The sequence below is a fragment of the Papio anubis genome, chromosome 9, assembly GCF_008728515.1.
Source record: "Papio anubis isolate 15944 chromosome 9, Panubis1.0, whole genome shotgun sequence".
Lineage (NCBI taxonomy): Eukaryota > Metazoa > Chordata > Mammalia > Primates > Cercopithecidae > Papio > Papio anubis.
Genome location: NC_044984.1, coordinates 110,875,131 through 110,898,987, shown reverse-complemented (window position 1 = coordinate 110,898,987; position 23,857 = coordinate 110,875,131). Strand labels below are relative to the sequence as shown.

The following is a 23,857-nucleotide window of genomic DNA, read 5'->3' as shown; positions in this document are numbered from 1 at the left end:
GGGGTGTTTTGTTTTGTAGAGGTTACACACACACACACACACACACACACACACATCTGATTGGCCTCTAGGCAGAGTGGGGACACAGAAACTTCCTCACAACAATCTAAGCAGGGATCATCTTCTTCCCTTACCTGCTGGTGCGTTTGTCAATGTATTTGGTTGAATTAATCTGCTTAATAATCTAGCCTGCAGCTACCTCAGACTCACTCTTGAAACACAAAACACAACCTTCGCTTTCAGGCAAGGTGCTTCCAACTCCTGGTAGTTATGAGTAGTGGGAAAAGAAGAAATGCATTTTGCTGCATGTTTTGTTCCCAGGACACAGGTTCAAGCTTGCCCTTCACCCCCAAGCAAGTTTTATTCTCTGGAAGTCTTCCTTGAACATTGGCAGGCTCAGAGAATCTCTGTTCTCGATGAGCTATAAACTGGCATTTCTGGCCTGATGAGAAGTTTGTTATTGTCTATATGTTGTTCATAAAATGGATTTGTTGTAGAGAAAGTCTGTCTGTGTGGGAGGGGAAGGCAGAGATGTCAGGGGAAAGAACGAATCCATGCAGCCTTGTGGTGAAATAGCAAAAAGAAACCCCAAGGCTCTGAGTTCAAAAGCCAACCCTACTTAAAAAGATTTTGTGCTTTCGTAAATACTGCTTTCATAAGTATTTTGTAATGTGTCTCTGTTGTTTTTGCCTGCCAAGGGGCCAATCTCCTTGCTTCTGGAAGGAGCGACCCAGTTTTGCTTTGGAATCTGTCCTCCCACCATCGTATATCATCTTGGTAGAATCATTAACCAAAGTGTCTTGCCCTCCTCTGGCCAAGAGGTAAGCCCATGACTGTGACTAGGCCAGATATCTTCTCCTAGAAATTTGAGTCTTGAAGGACTCCATGGGCATGGAGCTAACTTGTCCAGTCATCTATTTCTTGAAGAGACTGTTTCTTAGTTCCCCTGTGATATAGTTTGGCTCTCTGTCCCCACCCAAATCCCATCTTGAATTGTACTCTCATAATTCCCGCACATTGCAGGAGGGACCCAGACAGAGATAATTGAATCATGGGGGCGGTTCTCCCACACTGTTCTCGTGGTAGTGAATAAGATGTGTGAATGAGATCTGATGGTTTGATAAGGTGAAATCCGTTTTGCTTCATTTCTCATTCTCTCTCTTTGCCTGCCTCCATCCATGTAAGACATGACTTGCTCCGCCTTGCCTTCCACCATGATTGTGAGGCCTCCACATCCACGTGGAACTCTAAGTCCATTAAACCTCTTTCTTTTGTAAACTGCCCAGTCTCGAGTATGTCTTTATCAGCAATGTGAAAACAGACTAAGACACCCTGGATCTCCAGAGTTTCTGTGGTCTCTGTCCCTTTTGAGGACTATTATTTGGCTATTACTTCTTTTTGGTGAATTCCCCTAGGCCCTTCCAACGTGTTCCTATTTTACATCTTTCTTTCTTAAGTTATCAGGGTGAACTTCTTCTGATTCTGGCCATGATGAAGGAATTGGTAACAAAGTTGTTTTCCAGCTGTATACAACTGGAAAGCCAGACAAAAGATATAAAACAACTGTTTTCAGAGATTGGGCCACAGGTAGTGTAGAACTATGAGGCCTGAAAGAAAGGATGCAAATCAGGTGAGCCCTGTGATCACCCTGGCTTTCTGCCTGGCAGTGTTTTTTAGACTGCAGCACAGGGAGGAGGATCCCACGCAGAGCACAGTGGCCTGTCTGAGTTGAAGAGAGAGATTATAATATGTGGATTATAATATGGTTGAAATCTGTGAGGCAAAGTCCCAGGGAAGATGGTGTTATATGGACACATAGTGCCAGAAATCTGCATAAAGGACCACTTGAGTCACTGGCTAAATACTAAGTTGCTCAGATATTGGGCAAAATGATACAAGGCTGTCAAGGAACTGCTATTGGAGAGGTATAAGCTGAATAATTCCAAGAGCTCTCATGGGACTGGGGGACATTCAAATCTCAGCAAGCCAGAATGGGAATAAGTTGTTGAACATCCAAGGCATTCATTAGAGACCACTGTGAGGCTACACCTTTCTTGTAGGCCTAAACCAGTCTTAGATAAGAAGCTTTTCTAGAGCCACTGCAATAAAGTTTAAAAACAAGCCTTAAAAAAAAAAAAAAATCAAGCTGGTCAATGAGTAACTCAATTGCCTCCCAAAACAAACATCAAAGGAAAATAATGAAACCCAGGCATTCAGCAGCACAGCATCTACATTGTCTAGCATCCAATAAAAGGTTACTAGACATCTAGAGAAGCAGGAAAATGTGACCCATTACATGAAAAATACTGGTTAATATAAACAGACCCCAAATGACAAAGATGATGCAATTAACTGACAAAGATTTTAAAACAGCAATTATAAATATGTTCATAGATCTAAAGAATATAAACATGGTGAAAAGTGGAAGATATAAAAAAAGAATCAAATGTATCTTCTAGAGATAAAAAATACAATATCTAAAATAAAAATTTGCTGGGTGTGGTGGCATGCACCTTCAGTCCCAGCTACTTTGGAGGCTGAGGTGGGAGAATTGCTTGAGCCCAGGAGTTTGGGGCCAGTCTGGGCAACATAGCAAGATCCCATTTCTTAAAAAATAAAATAATAATTTACTAGATGAGTTTAACAGCATATTAAAGACTGTAGAAGAAAAAAAAATCAGCAAATCCAATGACATAATAATAGAAGTTATTCACATTAAAGAGCAAGGAGAAACAAGAGCCAAAAAAATAAATAATCAGTGTTGTCAGACCTATGCAAAAATAACAGAAGATCTATCCTACGAATAATTGCAGTCCCAGGAGGAGAGGATGAAAATAAAACCCTGAAATAATAATGGCTACAAATGTTCCAAATTTGATAAAAACTATGAAGTTACAGATCCAAGAAGCTCAACAAAGCCCAGGCAAGATAAACACAAAGAAAAGAACATAAAGGCCTATCTTAATCAAATTGTTTAAAACCAGCAATAAAGACGAAAATCTTAAAAGCAGCCAAGGTAAAAAGACATATTACATACAAAGAACAAAGATAAGAATTATCACTGATTTCTCCTTAGAAACAGTGCAACACAGAAGACAATGGAATAACACCCTTAATGCATTACATTTGAAAATAAAAATAAAACTGTCAACCAAAAGTCTTGTGTCCAGTGAAAATATATTTTTAAAATGAAGATGAAAGAATGTTTTACTGACAAACAAAAAGTGGTGGAATTTATTACCAGTAGACCTATACCATATGAAATATTAAAAAGAAGTTCTTTACCAGGTGTGGTGGCTCACGCCTATAATCCCAGCCCTTTGGGAGGCTGAGGCAGGCGGATCACCTGAGGTTAGGAGTTTGAGACCAGTCTGACCAACATAGAGAAACCCCACTTCCACTAAAAAAATACAAAATTAGCTGGGCGTGGTGGTGCAGGCCTGTAATCCCAGCTACTCGGGAGGCTGAGGCAGAAGAATCGCCTGAACCTGGGAGGCAGTGGTTGCAGTGAGCCGAGATCGCGCCATTGCACTCTAGCCTGGGCAACAAGAGCGAAACTCTATCTCAAAAAAAAAAAAAAAGTTCTTTTTTGGGCTGAACAAAAATAATACAAGGTGAAAACTCAGATCTATTTAAGAAATGAAGAATGCCAGAAATCATCAATAAGTGAGTAGATATAAAATGCTTCCGTATCTTTGAAATTTTTTCAAGTTTTGCCAAGTCAGACTTTCCAGGTGTTTTAGAATCCAGAATCAAGACACAGAAACAAGGAGCTATATAGTATTTCAGACACCAGCTCATCTCTGAAACAACTGTGACAAAATGCCAACATTTGTCAGTTATGGAGAGCAAATACATGGTTAATTGTCATGGTTACTTCTGTAATCGGCTATATGTTTAAAAGTTTAAAACTATACCAACTCTTTTATGGTACAGATTGACCACTCGAAGCCTTGAGATTTATGTGACTGTCCCAAGGCATGCACCAAACACATCATTGTTCTGCCTTCCCAGGGCTACATGGATCAGATGACAGCCCTGGACTTACTAGTGATTTCATACAAGTGATTAAGTTCCTCTGAGCCTCAGTTTCTTCTCATAAAATAGGGATAAGAGGTCTACCTCCTGCTCAGATTATCACATAAGACATCCAATGAGTCAGGATGCCTTTGTTTACAAGGGATCAACTCAAACTATCTTAAACATAAAGAAGATTTATTGTTTCACGGAACTTGCGAGTTTAGAGCTACGGATGGTTTCAGTCAAAGCTGGATCCAGGGATACAAATATTGTTGTCAGGACTCTCCCACTATCCCTTATCTCTGCTTTCTGGAGTTTTGGTGTCACTCTCAGGCAGCCTCTCCCTAGGTAGCAGCAGAGATGCTCCACGCTCATATCCCACCACATAGTGGAACCAAGAGAAAGTGAATTTCTTTTCCCTACAAGTTTTGGCAACTATTCACTCCAACGGACCCACTTTGGATCACATCCTCATTCCTGAACTGAGCTCTGAGTCTGATTGGTCAGGTCTGGGAGATATACACTCTCCTGGAATGAGGGGGTGGAAGAGAGGTGGTTTCCCGAAGGCAACCAGGATGCTGACAGTAAAAGATAGTGTCATAGATGCTGACAGGGAAAAACAACAGCTTTTCTACGCTTGCATAAAGCACTGGACAGTAAGAACCAGAGAGTCCAGCCTCGTTCAATAATGGCTTTGCATGTACTTGCTTCATCCTTACAACAACTGTGTAAGGGAAGTTTTCTAATTATCCCCATTGGACAGATGAGGAGACAGAGGCCCAGGGAGGGTAAATACCTTACCCCAGTCCACACAGCTAGGAAGGGGCAGAACAAGGATCCAGCTGCCTCAGTGAATGGTGGCTGGTTAATGAGGTCACACTCCTGGCCTGTGGCCGAGACTTATCTACAACCAGGGACCCTCGACTCCTCCCTTAGTCTCAGGAGTCCTCAAGGCCCCATCCTGCTTCCTGATCATTACGAAGTCTGGAGAAAGGGAAACTCGGTGTCCGTGCCAACAAGATGCTGTGAATGTTTTCAGTCCAGACAAGGGGAAGGAGATGGCCAGGGGAGGACCTGGTAAACAGAAGCCCAGGGCGGCTCTGCTAGTTTCTTATGGGTGCCCTAACACCCTTGGTCTGTAGCTGCAAAACTCCAATCCTTGCTTCCAAGTTCCCCTTGGCGTTCCTCTCTGTGTGTCTAATCTATCCACCTCTGCCACACTCTTTTTATTTTGAGACAGGGTCTCACTTGGTCACCCAGGCTGGAGTACAGTGGTGCCATCATAGCTCACTGCAGCCTCGAACTTCTGGGCTCAAGAGATCCTCCTGTCTCAGCCTCACAAGTAGCTGGGACCACAGGCACACACCACTCTCCCCCACAGCAATTTTTTTTTTCCCGAGATGGAGTCATGCTCTGTTGCCCAAGCTGGAGTGCAGTGGCACGATCTCAGCTCACTGCAACCTCTGCTTCCCGGGTTCGAGTGATTCTTGTGTCTCAGCCTCCCAAGTAGCGGGGATTACAGGCATGCACTACCATGCCCAGCTCATTTTTGTATTTTTAGTAGAGATGGGGTTAAGCCACACTGGGCAGGCTGGTCTTGAACTCCTGACCTCAAGTGATCTGCCCACGTGGGACTCCCAAGATGCTGGGATTAGAGGTGTGAGCCATTATGCCCAGCCTTTTTTTTTTTTTTTAATTTTTGTAGAAACAGGGTCTCACTATGTTGCCCAAGCTGGATCTGCCTTGCTTTTATAAGGATACCTGTCATTGGATTTGAGATCCACCCACGTAGTCTAGGATGATTTAATCTTGAGATCCTAAAATTAATTTACACCTGCAAAGATCCTTTCTTCATTAAGGTCACATTCACAGGTGCTGGAGCACATTAGACTGTGGACATAGCTTTTCTGTTTTTGGTGGAGGTGTGACTGGGGAGACACAATTAAACCCACTACAGTATAAAAGTAGGCCAGGTGTGATGGCTCACACCTGTAATCCTAAGACTTCAGGAGGCCGAGGTGGGTGGATTACTTGAGGTCAGGAGTTCGAGACCAGCCTGGCCAACATGGCGAAACCTCAACTCTACTAAAAATACAAAAATTAGCTGGGCGTGGTAGCGCACTTGTAATCCCAGCTACTCGGAAGGCTGAGGCAGGAGAATCACTTGAACCTGGGAGGCAGAGGTTGCAGCGAGCCGAGATCACACTACTGTATTCCAGCCTGGGAGACACAGCAAGACTCTATAAAAAAAATATATATATACACACACACACACACACACACACACACACACGTGTGTGTAAATAAAAGCACCAAACTTAGCTTTATTTCAGAGTGGTTGCTTGGCCTGGGAGTGGAGAGAGATCAGGAGAGCGCCACCAGCTTGGATCGGTTAGTGAGCTGCGGTGTTTGTTTTTTTTTTCTTGAGTGTCTCTTATTGTTTTGTAGTTCTCTTTTGTTTTGAGGTTTTCTGCCATCTTTTCTGGAAGGTGCATGATGCTCAGCTCTGTGGTTATTTTCGCCCAACAGCTGTGTTTCCGGTGAGCGGCTGTGGGATTCTTCTGACTCAGCAGAACTGGAGCTGTAACCGTCAAGAAGCCATTCAAGCAAAGCTAGAAATAAAAAAGCTGTTTCTTCCCCGTCCCCTCCTCCTCCTCTCACTTCCCTCCCCATGGGTACCTTTTGAAAGTCTCACAAAGCACTTTGAAAAAACTACTAGGACCAGTGTGCTGGAGGGCTGGCTGAAGGTGGCCCCTCCGCTGGGCTTTAAGCAAACAGATAAATTCTGGAAAGGACTCTGCCCTGCCAGCCTGGTTTCGGCCTTCGGAAGGCCCCTCCCAACATGCCCCCACCCGCCGATCACACGGACTGTGTCTTACAAGTTTCCCACAGGTCTGACGAGTGAAAGCAGAGGCTGTGGGGACTTTTGTGGTTTTCCAGGGTGTGGCCCCACTTCGCCTTCACCAGGCCTGAGTATCTATGCCGTGCAGCTTGCCTGCTTCTCAAAGGTCATGATTTCCACCCTGGGGCTGGGAGGCAGCTACAGATTCCTACCCGCTGGCACAGGATCTCGCCCTGTACTCCCTAGAGGTGGCTGGGAGCCTTGCGGAGGCAGAGAGCGAACAAAATGGAAAGGAATCTTCCTCCCGGAGAGCCATCTTCTGTGCATGCCGGTGCCTGCAAAAGACAGGCGAGGCGAGACAGCTGCACCTCGGGCCTCGTCGCTGTTGCTGAGAAAGAAAGGAACAAATAAATTTAGCTCCATCCTACGCATCCTTTGCAGCTGCTGATTGACCAAACAGAAAGAGGCCTCTATTTCAACCCTGGTTTCTCAGCTTTTTGTCTGATGGGGTCTGCTACCGCCCTTTACAAGGGACTTTTGAAGGAGGAAACGGGCCGTGGCCCTATTTAGCGCCCGGCCGGCTGGAGCCTGCACAAAGAGGAGTTCAAGTTCAGGGTGTGTGTTTCTTTTTGCCCATCCCAAAGCAAAATGGTGGCCCGGAAACGTGTCCAAGTGGGCTTCGGCTCTTGGAATTTCCCATGCATTTCTTTGGAAGCCAGAACATGGGGGGTTGAGGGATGTGTAACTGTGCCGAGGCCAGTCTATAGTTCCCGAAGCCATTAGTTTAATGGCACCATTTGTGGAAATAAAGAACTCGCTGACTGGGCTTGAAGTTAAAAGACTGGAACGAAGCACTGAGGAGGTTTCATGGGGCTCACTAGCCTGGAGAGGTCCCTGCGGGATGGGGGACAAGCTGTGGACTTTGAGTCGGATAGACTTGGGTTCCAGTCCTAGCTCTATCACCGAAAGGCACGTTGTCTCTGGACAAAGAGAGCCTTTGCTCAGGTGTAAGTGAAATGCTAGCTGAGACATGGAACCTCTCTGAGCGTCAGTTCCTTATCTGTAAAACAGCAATGATGACAGGAGGTTGTCACAAGAATTAAATGACAAAGTGTACTGAACCTACATAGCCCAGCTCTTGCTGTGCCATGATGGTGTAGAGTGGCCCCTGTTTTACCTGCCCAGGCCCATTCTCCAAAGAAGCTGTACAGGTGAGGTGGCTCACCCCTGTAATCCCAGTACTTTGGGAGGCCGAGGAGGGAGGTTCACTTGAGCCCAGGAGTTTGAGGCCAGCCTGGGCAACATAGAGAGACCCTATCTCTACAAAAAATTAAAAAAAAAAAAAAATTAGCTGGGTGTGGCGGTGCATGCCTGTGGTCCCAGCTACACAAGAGGCTAAGGTGGGAGGATTCCTTGAGCCCAAGAGGTCCAGGCTGCAGCCTGGGTGATAGAGCAATATGCTGTCTCTAAAAAAAAAAAAAAAAGAAAAAAAAAGAAAAAAAAAAATAGAAGGTATTTCTTCCCCAGTCCTCTCCTTCTTTCACTTCCCTCCCTGTGAGTAGCATTTGGAAGTCTCACACAGCACTTTTTAAAAATCACTTTAAGTCCAGGTTCTGTAGCTCATGCCTGTAATCCCAGCACTCTGGGAGGCCGGGGTGGGCGGATCACTTGAGGTCAGGAGTTCAAAACCAGCCTGGCCAACATGGTGAAGCCCCATCTCTACCAAAAATACAAAAATTAGCCGGGCATGGTGGCATATGCCTGTAATCCCAGCTACTCGGGAGGCTGAGGCAGGAGAATCGCTTGAACCCGGGAGGTGGAGGTTGCAGTGAGCCAAGATTGTACCACTGCACTCTAATCTGGGTGACAGAGTGAGACCTTGTCTCAAACAACAACAACAACAACAACAACAACAACACTTTCACCAGTATGTGGGAGGGCTGGCTGAAGGTGGCCTCTGCTGGGCTTTACACAAGCAGATGGATTCTGGAAAGGACTCCACCAAGCCAGCCTGGCTTTGCCTTTGCAAGGCCCCTCCCAAGATGCCTCCACTCGCCACTCACACGGACTGGGACTCTGTCTTACAAGTTTCCCACAGGCCTGAGCAGTAGGTGGGAGGAATTTCTGTGGTTTTCTAGGTTGGCCACAGAATACTACTCTTCCTCCTCCCACTCTTTTTTCCGTAAGATTTGGGGCTCAACTTACTCTCAAACTCTGGAAGTGAGGAGGTGGCCCAGGCCTGATCATGGGATCTCATATGCCCCTGGCCATAGTGATTCATTTTTGGAAACATCCATGGGACTCAAGCTGGGACAATCGAGTGAATTTCAGGAATGTTGGATGAATCTCTTAGGAGGGAGGAAATCTTTCTGCTGGATTTCTAAAAGGTCAAGTTTTACACTCAGTGCTGCCATTGGCTGTCTTTGGATAATGGAAGGAAGCGTTGTTCAGAGAATGAAGCTAACAGAGATGAAACCAAAAATGGAGAGATCATGTCCTGATGACCATTTGAACCCCTTGACCTCACCACGCCTGAAGCCATCACCCCTTCAACTTGCTAGTTATGTGAGTCAATATGGTTCCTTTTTGGTTTGAGCTAGTCTGAATTAGGTTTTTGTCTCTTGCAGCTAGAAAAGTCCTAAGTAATACCAGCTTCATAAACCTCTGGAATCTGAATTTACCTGTGGCCTCATCCAGAACTGTGGGGCAAGCCGCTAACTCTCAGTGCCACCTGCAGTAGTGGAGAGTGATGAGACTCTACCTTCTGGCATGCTGATTTCCCTTTGACCCCTCTTGTGGATAGGAAGGCAAAACAATGAGAGAAGGGGAAGAAAAAAAGGGGCGGCGGCGGGGGGAGGGAGCCGGTTTCCTAGTAAAATAGATCGGGCTTGAATCTCTTCTTTGTCATTCATGAGCTCTGAGACCTTGGGCAAATGACTTACTGCCTGGGGCCCCCATTTTCCCACCTGTGGGACTTGAGTTGCAGCGATGGGTACTAGATTCTAAAGTCGAGGTGAAGGAAAACATTTCCGTGAAAATCCCTTAACTCTGCCCCCTTCCACAAGGAATGGCACAGCCACAAGTGTCAGCAAATTGTCATAATACCAGAGGCGTATGAACCAGAGCAACTCCATCTTGAATAGGAGCTGGGTAAAATGGGCTGCATTCCCTGTGATTAAGACGTTCTATGTCACAGGATGAGATAGGAGGTCAGCACAAGATGCAGGTCATAAAGACCTTGCTGATAAAACAAATTGCAGTAAAGATGCTGGCTAAAACCCACCAAAACTAAGATAATGATGAGAGTGACCTCTGGTCGTCCTCATTGCTACACTCCCACCAGCACCATGACAGTTTACAAATGTCATGGCAACGTCAGGAGGTTCCCCTATATGGTCTAAAAAGGGGAGGCATGAATAATCCACCCCTTGTTTAGCATATCATCAAGAAATAACCATAAAAATGGGCAACCAGCAGCCCTCAGGGCTGCTCTGTCTATGGAGTAGCCATTGTTTTATTCCTTTACTTTCTTAATAAACTTGCTTTCATTTTACTCTATGGACTTGCCCTGAATTATTTCTTGTGCAAGATCCAAGAATCCTCTCTTGGGGTCTGGATTGGGACCCCTTTCCTGTAACAATAATACAATCATCATAATGCAGCCATTTACCCACCTCCCATCCTCCCCACCCCCCACCTCCAATCCGGCTCCTTAGTTGAGCACCAGTAAATACACATTTGAAACTCCAGATGACTGATTCTCAGCCAGGGCGATTTTGCCCCTCAGGGGATGTTTGGCAGTTCCTGGAGACATTTTTGGTTGTCATAACTAGGGGTAGGAATAAATGCGCCTGGCATCTAGTGGATAGGGGCCAGGGAAGCCTCTAAACATCCTCCAACACACTAGACAGTCCCCACAACTAATAATTATCCAACCCAGAATGTCAGTAGTGCCAAGGCTGAGAAATCCTCAGCTAGAATCCTGCTCAGCACAGAGAGCTGCTCATTCTAGGAAAGGTTGTCAGGATTGGAGACAATGAGAACAGATCCATATATTCCATTTCCATGCTTCCTGTGTGGCAAGTTCGCACGGGGACACAACAGGTCTACCCCCTTTCAATGAGGATTTTTCTCCTTTCCTTTTGGCCAACTGCAGTTCGTTGAATTTGTGTAAGTTAAATGCATGCATTATGTAAGTTAAATGCATGCATAGTATAAAAGTTAAATGCATGCATGCAATCCATGTGGCAACGCTGTTTCCACTTCACAGCATTACCCTGAGCATCAGAGGAGGTCTCAACAGAATGTGCATTGCACAGGGTGAACCCTTAAGCCTTTGCACTTATTACTTTTATTAATTTCACGTGGTGCCTGCCACATGCACAGTACATACTCAATCCAGCCTTGCTGAATGGGCTTCAATTGAGAGAGAGTTTTCTGGGCCTTGTGTGAGAGGAGGCAACAACTCCAAGGAGATCTGGATGCACAGTTCTTTTTTTATAGAGATAGAGTCTCAACTCTGCCACCCAGGCTGAAGTGCAGTGACACGATCTCAGCTCACTGAAACCTCCGCCTCCTGGGTTCAAGTGATTCTCCTGCCTCAGCCTCCCAAGTAGCTGGGACTACAGGCATGAGTCACCACACCCGGCTAATTTTTAAAAAAAATATTTTTGGTAGAGATGGAGTTTCACCACGTTTGCAAGGATGGTCTTGAACTCCTGACCTCAAGGGATCCGCTCACCTCAGCCTCCCAAAGTGCTGGGATTACAGGCATAGGCCACCGCGCCCGGCTTCGATGCACAGTTCTTGTCTGAACTTCCAGGCATCCTCCTTCTGCCACCTGCTTTAATAGCTGCCACCTTTCTAATGCTTTCCACAGCCCTTGGCCCCAACTGCAGGGAGCACAGGATCAATTGTGCTGGGAGACCACCCTCTGGGGCTCAGCCCCAGCTCCTGTGCTTGACTCTGATCCCATCACTTTACCTCTTTGGAGTCTCAGTTTCCCTGCCAGTAAAACAGAGTTCCTAATCCTGCAGCTCTGTACAAGATTACGGGGCTCCTGCTGACTGTAAGCCCCATATCAAACTTAGAAACTGGCACCCCAGGGGTTCAGATGCAGCCTGCGGCCTGAATCCATTTGGCTCACATGTTTTTCCTTAAATATTTGAATTACATTTTCCAGTTTTTTAAAAATTGAGGTGAAATCGACATAATATAAAATTAAGCATTTTATTTATTACCTTTTTTTTTTTGTCCCAGTAGAGACAGGCTCTTGCTGCTTCCCAGGCTGGTCTTGAACTGGCCTCAAGTGATCCTCCTGACTCAGTCTCCCAAAGTTCTGGGATTACAGGCATAAGCCACTGCACCTGGCAAAAATTAAGCATTGTTTGTTTGTTTTTGTCTTGTTTTTCTTTTCTTTTTTTTTTTTTTGAGACCAAGTCTCACTCTGTCACCCAGACTGGAGTGTAGTGACACGATCTCGGTTCACTGCAACCTCTGCCTCCTGGGTTCAAGAGATTTTCCTGCTTCAGCCTCCTGAGTAGCCAGGCATGTACCACCATGCCTGGATAACTTTTGTATTTTTAGTAGAGATGGGGTTTCACCATGTTGGCCAGGCTGGTCTCAAACTCCTGACCTCAAGTGATCCTCCTGCTTCAGCCTCCCAAAGTTCTGGGATAACAAGTGTGAGCCACTGTGCCTGGCAAAAATTAAGCATTTTAGAGTGAACAGTTCAGTGGCATTTAGTATATCCATGATCTTATGTAACCATCGCCTCTATCTAGTTCCAAAACTCTTTCATTACTCCAAAAGGAAACCTGGTACCCAGCACTCATTCACTCCCATACCCTCCTCCCTCCAACCCCTGGCAACCCTCTCGTCAGCTGTCCGTCTCTATGGATTTGCCTATTCTGGGCATTTCATATAAATGGAATCATACAATGTATGACTTTTAGTGTCTGGCTTCATTCACTTGGCATAACGTTTTCAAGATTCAGTTACATTGTATCTTACATGATGACAGACATTTGGGTTGTTTCCACCTCCTGGTGATCATGAACAGTGCTGCTAGGAACATGCATGTGGATGTACTTGTCTTCATGTAGAGTACCTGCTTTCAATTCTTTTGGGCATATACCTAGGAGTGGAATTGCTGGGTTATATGATGACACTATGTTTAACTTCTTGAGGAACCTCCAAACTTTTCCACAGTGAGTGGGTCACCTTACTTTCCCACCAGCAACATACAAAGGTTCCAACTGCTCCACTTCCTCGTCAAAATTTCGTATTTTCCATTCTATTTTATTATAGCCATCCTAGTCAGTGTGATGTGGTACCTCATTGTGGTTCAGTTAGATTTTACTATGTCAAATAAAAAGATTTCACATAAAAACCCAGTTTCACAGTTTCTCTTGGAAAAAGAAGTATCTGTCAACACTGGGACCACATTTGGGCGGAGGCATCCTCTGAAGCTACCTGGTAGCAGCCCTCCCGTTGAGCTGGGACATCCCCTTCCTGTCCTCCCCAAGCCCCACCCCTCTAATGTCTCCCTCATGGCTGAGTTGGCTACCACTTCTCATCATATGCCGCTATTGTTTTTCTTAAAGAAGAAGCCAGCCCCCGTGTCTCCATCAAAAGGGAGGAAAAGAAATACAGACTTGGGGGACTCTGGGTTTCTTAAATATAGAAAGGTCCATCATTATTTGTGGAAGTGTTTAGTATGCGCCTGGGTCATTCGCTCATTTCCGCCACCTGGTCCCTGTGGGCGTCTGAGTGGGTAACACACACACAGCCAGCCCTGGCCCCACTCCTTCCCTGGCGGGGCCATGCGGACCATCCCTTCTCCTTCTCCCCAGGCGGATGCACTTGGTCCAGCCTGGGTTCTCCTGGGCTCTCCTGGAGCTCCTTCTGCTCGGCCCTGTCTGCTTAATTCTTGACCTGCACAGCTCCAATTCCCCTCCAGGTCTGGGCTTAGGGCGGTTTTCTCCGCACTCTTCCTTGAAGCTCAGCATGGATCAAGGGGCCCTGCTGCGCATGCTCACAGGACGTGGACTCCACCCAGCCCTGGGTGCCACCGTCACTCATTAATCCGTTTCCTGATTCCTCCCCTCTTTGCAAAATTTGGACCCCGGGTGGGCGCCTTCGTAGAATCACACTTCTCAGTTTATGCCACACATTCACTATTTGTCTGTTCAAGGCCCCCCGTGTGCCTTCTTGTATTATTTTTCGCCTGCGTCTGCTGTTAGCATTTCTCACTGCCTCCCACAAGCAGTGACTCCAGTATCTTCAAAATAAATCCTTCCAACCCACTTTCCAATGCTTATGAAACATATATAGTCTTGCTCTGTGAGTGTATATTTTAAATTTATGTCCATGGTATTGTGTCATCAATCTCAGTCTAGTTCCTACTTTTTTCATTTCACACTGTATTTTTAAGATCTATCCATGATGATGTATGCAAATTCAGGGTATTGTGTATTATTTCATCATCTGCATGTATCAAATCTGGCTGACTCATTTCCTCCAGTCATAGACATGTAGGTCACCTTGGGCTCCTTGCTGGGACAAACGTGGTCACCACCAACATTCTCACATACGTCCTCTTATGATCCTGTTCAGGAGTTTCCCCAGGATACACACCCGGGAGAGGAGCTGCTGGGTCACACATTGTTGTGGGTTGAATAACAGGTTGACACAAGTCCCCTGCCAAAGATATGTTGATGTCTGAATTCCCAACACCTCAGAATGTGACTTTGTTGGGAAACAAGGTCATTGTGGATATAATTAGTTAAGAGGAGGTCATACTGGAGTAGGGTGGGCCCTTGATCCAATATGACTGGTGTCTTTCTAAGAAGAGGGAAGACCATGTGCAGACAGAGGCACACAGGGAGAAAGGCCATGTCGTGATGAAGACAGAGAGTGGAGGGATTCAGCTACAAGCCAAGGAACACCAAGAATTTATGGCCAACATTGGAAGCTAGGAAGAGGCAAGGAAGGATTCTACCCAGGGACTTAGAGAGAGCATGGCCCTTCTGGTCTGTATCTTAGGTCTGCATCTCTCAATTTCTCTGAACATCTGAAACTTAGAACTTTCTCTCAGTGATAAATAATGGTAATGTGATTCATGTTCACATACAAACTATATTCACCCATTCATCTATCCATTCATCCTTCTGTTCATCCATCTAGCCATCCTTCCATTATCATCCATCCATCTGTCATTCATCCTTCTGTGCATCCCTCCATCCATTCATCTGTCCATCTAGCCACCCATCCATCTGTTCATCCATCCATCTATCCATCCATTCATCCAATCAGCCATCCCTCTATCATATCCATCTGTCTATCATCCACCCACTTATCCATCCATCATCCATCCATCTATGCCTCTATCTATCCATCCATCTAATAATCTGTCAGTCCATCCATTCATCTGTTCATCTATCCATCCATCCACTAATTCTACAAGTTCTTACTGAGTACCTGCTCGGTGCTGGAGCAGAACAAGGTAAACAAGTCTTTGCCTTCATGAAACTCATCACTACGGTAGGGAAGACAGACATTAAACTTAGTTAGGAGTTATGAGTAAGAATTAGTTCTAGCGCATCACTGTGGCTCACTTTGAGGCCAGCCTCCATCAGTTTGCTAAGAAAGGGGCATACCAACACCCACTCCATAGAAGAGATGAACAATTATACAATAGAATAATGTATAGAATGCCTAGAATGCCTCGAGCCTCCCCCCAGAGGGAAAACAAAACAAAACAAAAACAAAAACAAAAGTAATTGCACAAACCCATCCATTTTTGCCATTATTCACGTTAGTAACTCAGGCAGCAAAAACAAAGGAAATGGCTCCACTTTGCATTTACCTGGTTCCAGTCTTTCTGGGAGACTAAAAGATGTAGAGGCTTCTCTCATTTATCCTAGAACATGGCTATGAAGTAGTAAAGGTGGATCATGACAGATGAGGCAGCAAAGAAGACAAGAGATCAGGCCACCTTCCAAGGTCATGCAGCAAGATAGAGAAAGAGGCGAGGGCAGAAGACGGGCTTCATGTCTCTTGGTCCACTGCAAAACACATGATAGCCAGACCAGTGAGGAATCGCTTTTATCCATAATTAGAAATACCACCGAGAGCTAATTTCTCCCCAATAGATCCACAGGGCAGAGAAGAGCACTTGACCTAGAGTCTTGTTAGGAGGGTGGTCCGTCATGCAGACTGTGAAATAATCAACTAACCATCATATTTCCATTTCTCTTGGGCCGTTTCTGTCTGGAGAGAGAGTCCCAATCAAAGCTGGGAGAGCCGGTGTGCAACGCATCCACTCAGGGCTGTTAATAATTGGGTTTTACGGATGCCCAGATTCACAGGCTGTAGCTTAGTGCCTCTCCATCGATTTAACTATCATTTCAGGTCCATAGCTCACAGCTAGAAACCAGCCTACATAAAACCCCACATTAGGACGCTTCCCTTCTTGTTTAGGACACTGCTTTCCATTAGTGTCCAAGCTCTCCGCAAACTACTTAGCGGAGAGCTTGATGGATGAGGCTGACGTTATAATCTCACTGAACAATTACAGGGCTGTCCTATTAGCGGGAGACACCCCAGTACACACATAAGATTTGGTAGATGAGATCTGTTGAACATTGAGGGGAGCCGGGAAGACAGAGTGCAGGTGGGCAAGCTGTGAATGAGCCAACTTTATCCTCAGAAGTCCCTAGAGGATTGTGTGTCAGAGACCTCTTCCTGATCTAATTTCGGAGTCCAAACAATGAAAATTAGTGACTGAACAAGTATTTATTGAGTACCTACTACATCCGTCTAGATCCTGGGTTAGCCAGTGGAGAAATTTACAAGGGGTGTAAATGATAATCCCTGCACTCATGGAACTTTCAATTTACTTAGGAAGGTAAATAAATAGCTATGGATGATAGATTATACGTAGAGGATAGATAGGTAGGCAGGCAGGTAAGTAGGTAGGTAGATTAGATGATTAGAGAGAGAGAGAGATAACCAATTGTCATAGCAGGTGGTGCTCATTTCCAACTAAATGATACCAAAATTAAACACGATAGGGCAGATTTAGCAAATAGGTGGCCCTTTCCCTTCCCTCCACCAATGCTGGATATCCCTAATTATTTATGGCATCCATTATGGGTCGAATTTTGTCTTCCCCACTACCCCCACCCCACTGAAAGATAAGTTAAAATCCTAACCCGATACCAATGAATGTGGTTTCTCCAATGTAATCAAGTGAAGACGAGGTCATGAGGATGGACCTTAATCCAATGGCTGGTGTCCTTATAAGGAGAGGGAGATGTTTTAAATTTTATTATTATTATTATATTGCTGAGACAGAGTTTTGTGGCCTAGGTTGGAGTGCAGTGGTGCAATCCTGGCTCACTGCAACCTCTGCCCCATGGGTTCAAGCGATTCTCCTGCCTCAGCCTCCCAAGTAGCTGGGATTACAGGCTCTCGCCACCCCACCCGGCTAATTTTTTGTATTTTTAGTACAGACAGGGTTTCACCATGTTGGCCAGGCTGGTCTCGAACTCCTGATCTCAAGTGATCCACCTGCCTCGCCCTCCCAAAATGCTGGGATGACAGGCATGAGCCACCACGCCCAGCTGGAGAGGGAGATTTGAATACAGACACACACACACACACAGATTTGAATACAGACACACACACAGAGGGTAAGGCTACATGAGGACACAGACACAGAGGGAAGACAGCTGTGTAAAGATGGAACCAGAGGCTGGAGTGATGCAGACACAAACCAAGGAACTTGAGATAAAACCTATTTTCTAGCCTTGGTCTAGGAGTTCAGAGGGCGGTCAAGTGAGGCTTCATGGTAAGATGGGCTGAGCTAGACATTGAAAGGTAGATTGGATTCCGACGGGGGAGCATGGGTGCCCAGTAAGGCAGTATTTTGAGACAGGTCAATTGTTACCCATTTCTGTCTTCCGTCCAGGGAACTCTTAGCTGATCTAGCAGCACCAATTCATGGACATTGGTGAGGTCACCTAAGGGCAGGTGTGTAGACATCTGCTTTGTAGACACGCAACAGAGCACACACATGGAGCGCGCACACACACACGCATACACACAGAGTATATCTATTCTAGGCATGCTCATTAGCAACTAACTTTAATCATCCTTAGCGCTTGCATCTCAAATACCAAATACTTTGGTGTGTGCTGTCTATGAACACACACCAAAAATAGTTCTGGGTAGATGAATGCCTGAGCCAAGAGGCTGGTTGATTGCAATTTGAGTCGAGTGAAGTCACTGCCTCCCGGATCCCTTCCGTGCCGCCAAGGCAGGAATCTTAACACAGGATATCAATAACTAACTAACCTGAACCGCCCCCCAAGCAGCCACATGCAGCTGACCGCTCCGGGGTGGGGGAGAACGGATGCTCTGTCTCCAGTCCTTGGACAGGATGTGTCTGCCTGAGAGTCAGACCCTGTGGCTGAAATCCGCCGCTTAGCTCAGAGACACGGTCAGACCACCTGGGATGAGGCAGTTCTTGCAGTTAGGTATTCTGTGGTTGCAAATGAAAGAGTGGTGTGAGTGTCAGTGAAAAGGAGAAGTTGACAGGCCCCTCTGCCATCTGCCTGTCTTTCCTTCCTCATTCCCAGGTACCTGATGCTGGCTGCTGACTTGATATATTCAGCATGATAAGGAGAAAAGGAAAGAAAAAAAAAAAAAGAATTACAGGAGTGTGCAACCCTCTCCCTGCTCACCATCCACAAGGAGAAGGACCCAGTGTCATTTTGTAGTGGGATAAATGCACTCCCACAAATATATCCATGTCTACCCACCCTTCTCCAGAATCTGTGAAAAAGAACTTATTTGGAAAAAGGGTCTTTGCAGATGTAATTAAGTTAAGGTTCTCAAAATGAGATCATCCTGGATTATCTGTGTGGGCCTTAACTCCAGCAACAAGTGTCTTTGGAAGAGACACAGACAAGAGAGGCCAGGGGAAGGCCACGTGGAGACAGAGGCTGGGATTGGAGCGACGCAGCCACGACCCAAGGAATGCTAAAAGCCACGAGAGAAGTTGGAGGATGCAAGGAACTGAACCTCCAGGAGAGCCTCTGGAGGGGGTGTGGCCCCGCCGCTAGCTTCATTCTGGACTTCTGGTCTCCAGAACTGTGGGGAAATCGATTTCTGTGGTTTTAAGCCCCCAAGGTTGTGATAATTTCTTACCCCTGGGAAATGAATACACTTTCCTTGTTGTATGGATGGAAAAGTGGGCTGAAGGAAAAAAACATATTGGAGAAACCAACAGAATTTGAAGAATACTAATAACAGTAACATCAATGGATTACATTTATTGAGTGCTTACCATGTGCCAAGTACCTGCCCAAGTTAGACAGTGACAAGACTAAATTTAAACTCAGCAAGATGTGCCCCGTAGCCCATGTGCTTAACCAGCCTCCCTGCACTCCCAGGAAAGAGTGGAAGTTATATTTGGAAGGGGAAAAAGGAAGGGGATGAGAGAAGTGAGATCTGAAGGAGAGTTTGAAGGAATTTAATAGAGATTTTGGAGCCAACTGCCATGGAGGTGAGATCTAAACATTCAAAAGTTTTGCTTTACTTTATATAAATTGGATTTTTTTTTTTTTTGGTGTTCCCAGAGAAATGTAAAGATTTCAATTGCTCTCCAGATATATATATATATATATATATATAATATTTTTTTTTTTTTTTTTTTTTTTGAGATGGAGTCTTGCTCTCAGGCTAGAGTGCTGGAGTGCAGTGGCACCATCTTGGCTCACTGCAAACTCTGCCTCCCAGGTTCAAGCAATTCTCCTGCCTCAGCCTCCCTAGTAGCTGGGATTACAGGCGCACACCACCACGTCTGGCTAAGTTTTATATTTTTAGTAGAGATGAGGTTTCACCTTGTTGACCAGGCTGGTGCTTGAACCCCTGACCTCAAATGATCTGCCCACCTTGGCCTCCCAAAGTGCTGGGATTGCAGGCATGAGCCACCCCACCTGGCCAAAAATTATTTTATTTTATTTTATTTTTGACATAATGCAGTGCTGAGACTGGAGCATGAGCTACCTGAGTTTCATGCGGGTTCCTTTTCCACTCATTTGACATTCATCCATTGAGCTCTGGCTTATCTGCCAAAATCTGTGCTCAGGGCTGGGCACAATGGTAGATAAATGAGAACCAGATCCTGCCTTAGGGTGGGGGGTGGTCTCAGCTCATGAGAGCTGGAGTCACATACAAAGGGCCTGGAGTTTGGGCATCTTCCGTGGGCAGTGGGAACTGTTATGGAGGAGGACAAAGTTGGAGAGATGGAGTACAGGCTCCATATCCCCCCGACTGCTTTCCAAATCCCCTCTGGTCTTTGGTAGCCTGTTAGCTACGTGGATAAACCTATCCTTGCTAGACTGTTGAGTAATAATGAGTCACCCTGTTCCCATAACACAGTCAGATCAACTTTGTTTTTCTCTAGGCTATCTTGTGTATGTATGGGGGAGTCTGGGAATGGCGCATAGAGTGAGCTTGGTTGATTTTCCTCCCATCTTACCACCTCGATGGCCCCTACAATATCCAATTGTAGGGTTAATCCTGGCTTTCAGAAAATACTTGCCTTGACCATATGGACAAAACTAGATTCAATTCAGTTTTGAGACTACAGGGGAGCCTCAATGGCATAGTCATGTGATTCGATAAACTCCTGGGGTGGCCAGTGCAGTGGCTCTTGCCTGTAATCCTAGCACTTTGGGAGGTCTAGGGGGGCTGATCACTTGAGGCCAGGAGTTGGAGAGCAGCCTGGGCAATGTGGCAAAACCCTGTCTCTAGCAAAAATACAAAAATTAGTTGGGCATGGTGGCACATGCCTGTAGTCTCAGCTACTCGGGAGGCTGAGGCGAGAGGATGGCTTGAACCTGGGAGGCGGAGACAGCAGTGAGCAGAGATAGAGTCAGTGCACTCCAGTGGGAGGTGGAGATTACAGTGAGCAGAGACTGAGTCACTGCACTCCAGTGAGAGGTGGAGACTGCAGTAAGCGGAGATCGAGTCACTGCACTCCAGTGGGAGGCGGAGATTGCAGTGAGCAGCGATCAAGTCACTGCACTCCAGTGGTGTGATTTCTGTCTCAAAAAAAAAGCTTCTAGAGAGGACACAGACGATGGTCAGAAATTATCCTTGGAAATCCTTAGAAAGACACTAAGTTGGGAGCTGGTCAATTTCAGTCCGGGGCAGCCTGGTTTTCTCCAGCACTGGAAAAGGTTGCCAATCGTCCAGCTGAGGACCAGCTGAAGTCAGCCGGCTTTTAGAGGTCGTAGGATATGAAAACAACAGATATTTAAATACCAGCCTCATGCTCGAGGCTGAGAGGCCCTTGGGAGCAGAGATTACTGGATGGATCCCAGATCTACGCCAGGAGAAGAAGGCGAGGCTTTGCTTGTCACTTGCATTTGTTAATTCTATCTTTTCTCTTACTATTACATTATTATTGCTATTATTATCATTCTGCTGAGTCCCTATCATTGAATTTGCATAACAGAATTGCATAACTTATAGGACCACCTATCAAGCAAATCTTTCCTGAAAGCACTTGCCTTTAAATATGATAGTTACTTCCTCCTGACTACGGAAGCTGGGTTTAGGAAAATCAGAGCAATTTCAGTCTCTAATCCTTCCTCGGAATAAACTTCGGCCAGCCTCACTGTCCACGTGGCTCTACTGAGGGATTGAAATCTCCCAGCCAAGTTGGGTCCTGTCCACAGCGATCTCGGAGCCAGTTTTCTGAATAAATCACAAAACTGTTCCACAGTTGCTGTGTTTACTCAAAAACTCATCTTATATTGCTATGCAAACGTAATAGTTGTGGATATACTTTATATTTGGCAGTACTTTTTATTGTGTGGTGTTTCACAAAGTGTGCTCTGGGGAACACTAGGGAGGTAGGATGTTCTGTGGAAAAATAGTGTCCTGGGCTGAAGAAGTTTGGAAACCACCTGTTCTTGGATAGACATTCACACATCAACTGACCCTAAAGTGGAGACATCTGGGTAACTTGGTTTAATGCAGCATTGGCCAAATTTGTTTGCCCATGAAATCCTCCTCTTTGGTGTACTTTGGGAGCCAGAAACACGGGGAGAAGGAAGCAAAAGGTGGCCAGGTCCTCTCCAGTTTCCTCAGGCTGTGCGTCAAACCTGAGTTAGGAGATGGGGACTAGGTGGCTGTTTTAAAGTGGACTGGCAGCCGGACACAGTGGCTCACGCCCGTAATCCCAACACTTTGGGAGGCTGAGGTGGGCAGATCACTTGAGGCCAGGAGTTCAAGACCAGCCTGGCCAACATGGCAAAACCCTGGCTTTACTAAAAATACAAAAATTAGCCAGGCATGGTGGTGCTCGCCTGTAGTCCCAGTACTCAGGAGGCTGAGGCAGGAGAACCGCTAGAACCCAGGAGACAGAGGTTGCAGTGAGCCAAGATCACACCACAGCACTCCAGCCTGGGCGACAGAGCCAGACTCTGTCTCTAAATAAATAAATAAATAAATAAATAAGTGAACTGGCTTGGCCTTTTCAATATTGGGAAGTGGCCAGAAAGTTATAGGATCTGTTCATGATGCCACAAAGGACTGGGAAAAGGAGATTGGCAAGAATGTGGTTGACAATTGTCTTGAGAGAAGAACCCTTTTATGTGTGTGCCCAGGGTATTGAAATATACAATAAGCTAGTTACAAAGAATACCAGGCACCTCTTCTATGTGAAGAGGGTTGAAGAGTGTCCCCTAAAATTCATATCCACTCAGAACCTCAGAATGTCATCTTATTAGGAAATAGCGTTTTTGCAGACATAATTAGGCCAGGTTCAAGATGAGATCATCCTGAATGAGGACAGTCCTTAAATCCAGTGGCAAGTGTCCTTACCAGGGACAGAAAAGGACACACAAAAATGCATGAGGCAGGTCATTGAAGACAGAGCAGAGATTGGAGGGATGCAGCCACCAACCAAAGAATTCTAGGAGCCGGCCGGGTGCAGTGGCTCACGCCTGTAATCCCAGCACTTTGGGAGGCTGAGACGGGCAGGTCACTTGAGGTTGGGATTTCGAGACCAGCCTGGCCAACATGGCGAGATCCTGTCTCGCCTAAAAATACAAAAATGAGCTGGGCGTAGTGGCACACGCCTGTAGTCGCAGCTACTCGAGAGGCTGAGGCAGGAGAATCAATTGAATCTGGGAGGCAGAAGTCGCAGTGAGCTGACATTGCGCCACTGCACTCCAGCCTTGGCGACAGAGCGAGACTCTGTCTCAAAAAATAAATAAAATAAATAATAATAGAATTCTAGGAGCCACTAGAAGCTGGGAAAGGCAAGGAGGGATCCTCCCCTAGAGCCTTCAGAGGGAGCCTGGCCCTGCCTGCACCTTGATTTTAGACTTCCAGCCTCCAGAAACATGGGAAAATAAATTTCTGTTGTTTTAACCCCCAAAGTTTGTGTGATTATTTACAACAGCCCTAGAAGACTAATACAACCCCCGTGCTAGTGTTGCCAATGGGTGAAATAGGATTCCCCACGCAGACTAAAACTGTGAAGTATGCATACTGCATCCCTGTCGGTGAAGCTATAATGGATACATGTGAACCTGAGACGTGCTAATTTTTGCACCAGGGGTGGATAATTAGTAAGAGGCTTTGTGGCAGTCTCGAGGGCTCAGATGCAGCGTGCAACTAGTGAGAGAGATTGCAGAGCACAGGTGAGGTTTTAGGGACACTGGATTTGTCTTTGGGTGATGGAATACAGGAAGGGCAGGTGAAGCCATTAACTGCTAGAGGGATATCAACTAGAAAAGATGTGAAGGCTGAGCGCGGTCTCTCAGGGAGCCTTGTCTTGGCACACCCAAGAAAGGGCGACTTGATAAAGAGATACTGCTGGAAGGAATCCAAGAAGGACAGAGCCCCTGGGCCAGGACTGCCACACGCACGCACGCTGCAGCTGCTCAGGCTGGACCTCAGGGGCTC

At 45.9% G+C, this 23,857-nt stretch overlaps 2 long non-coding RNA genes across 3 annotated transcripts; both read right to left on the bottom strand.

Annotated features, from left to right (window-relative positions):
- Window positions 1–6,318: 6,318 nt before the first annotated feature.
- LOC103876094 lies at window positions 6,319–12,141 on the bottom strand. Of its 2 annotated transcripts, XR_635180.2 has the most exons (3): window positions 12,103–12,141; window positions 7,075–7,250; window positions 6,319–6,601 (listed from the first exon to the last, which is right to left on the bottom strand). It is a non-coding gene; the product is annotated as an uncharacterized LOC103876094 (long non-coding RNA). The 2 variants fall into 2 exon arrangements; XR_002515880.2 differs by lacking the exon at window positions 12,103–12,141 and having other exon boundaries at window positions 7,075–7,860.
- A 40-nt stretch (window positions 12,142–12,181) lies between these two features.
- LOC108581132 lies at window positions 12,182–19,536 on the bottom strand. The gene is made up of 3 exons (XR_001893010.2): window positions 18,224–19,536; window positions 15,732–15,930; window positions 12,182–12,228 (listed from the first exon to the last, which is right to left on the bottom strand). It is a non-coding gene; the product is annotated as an uncharacterized LOC108581132 (long non-coding RNA).
- Window positions 19,537–23,857: the final 4,321 nt, after the last annotated feature.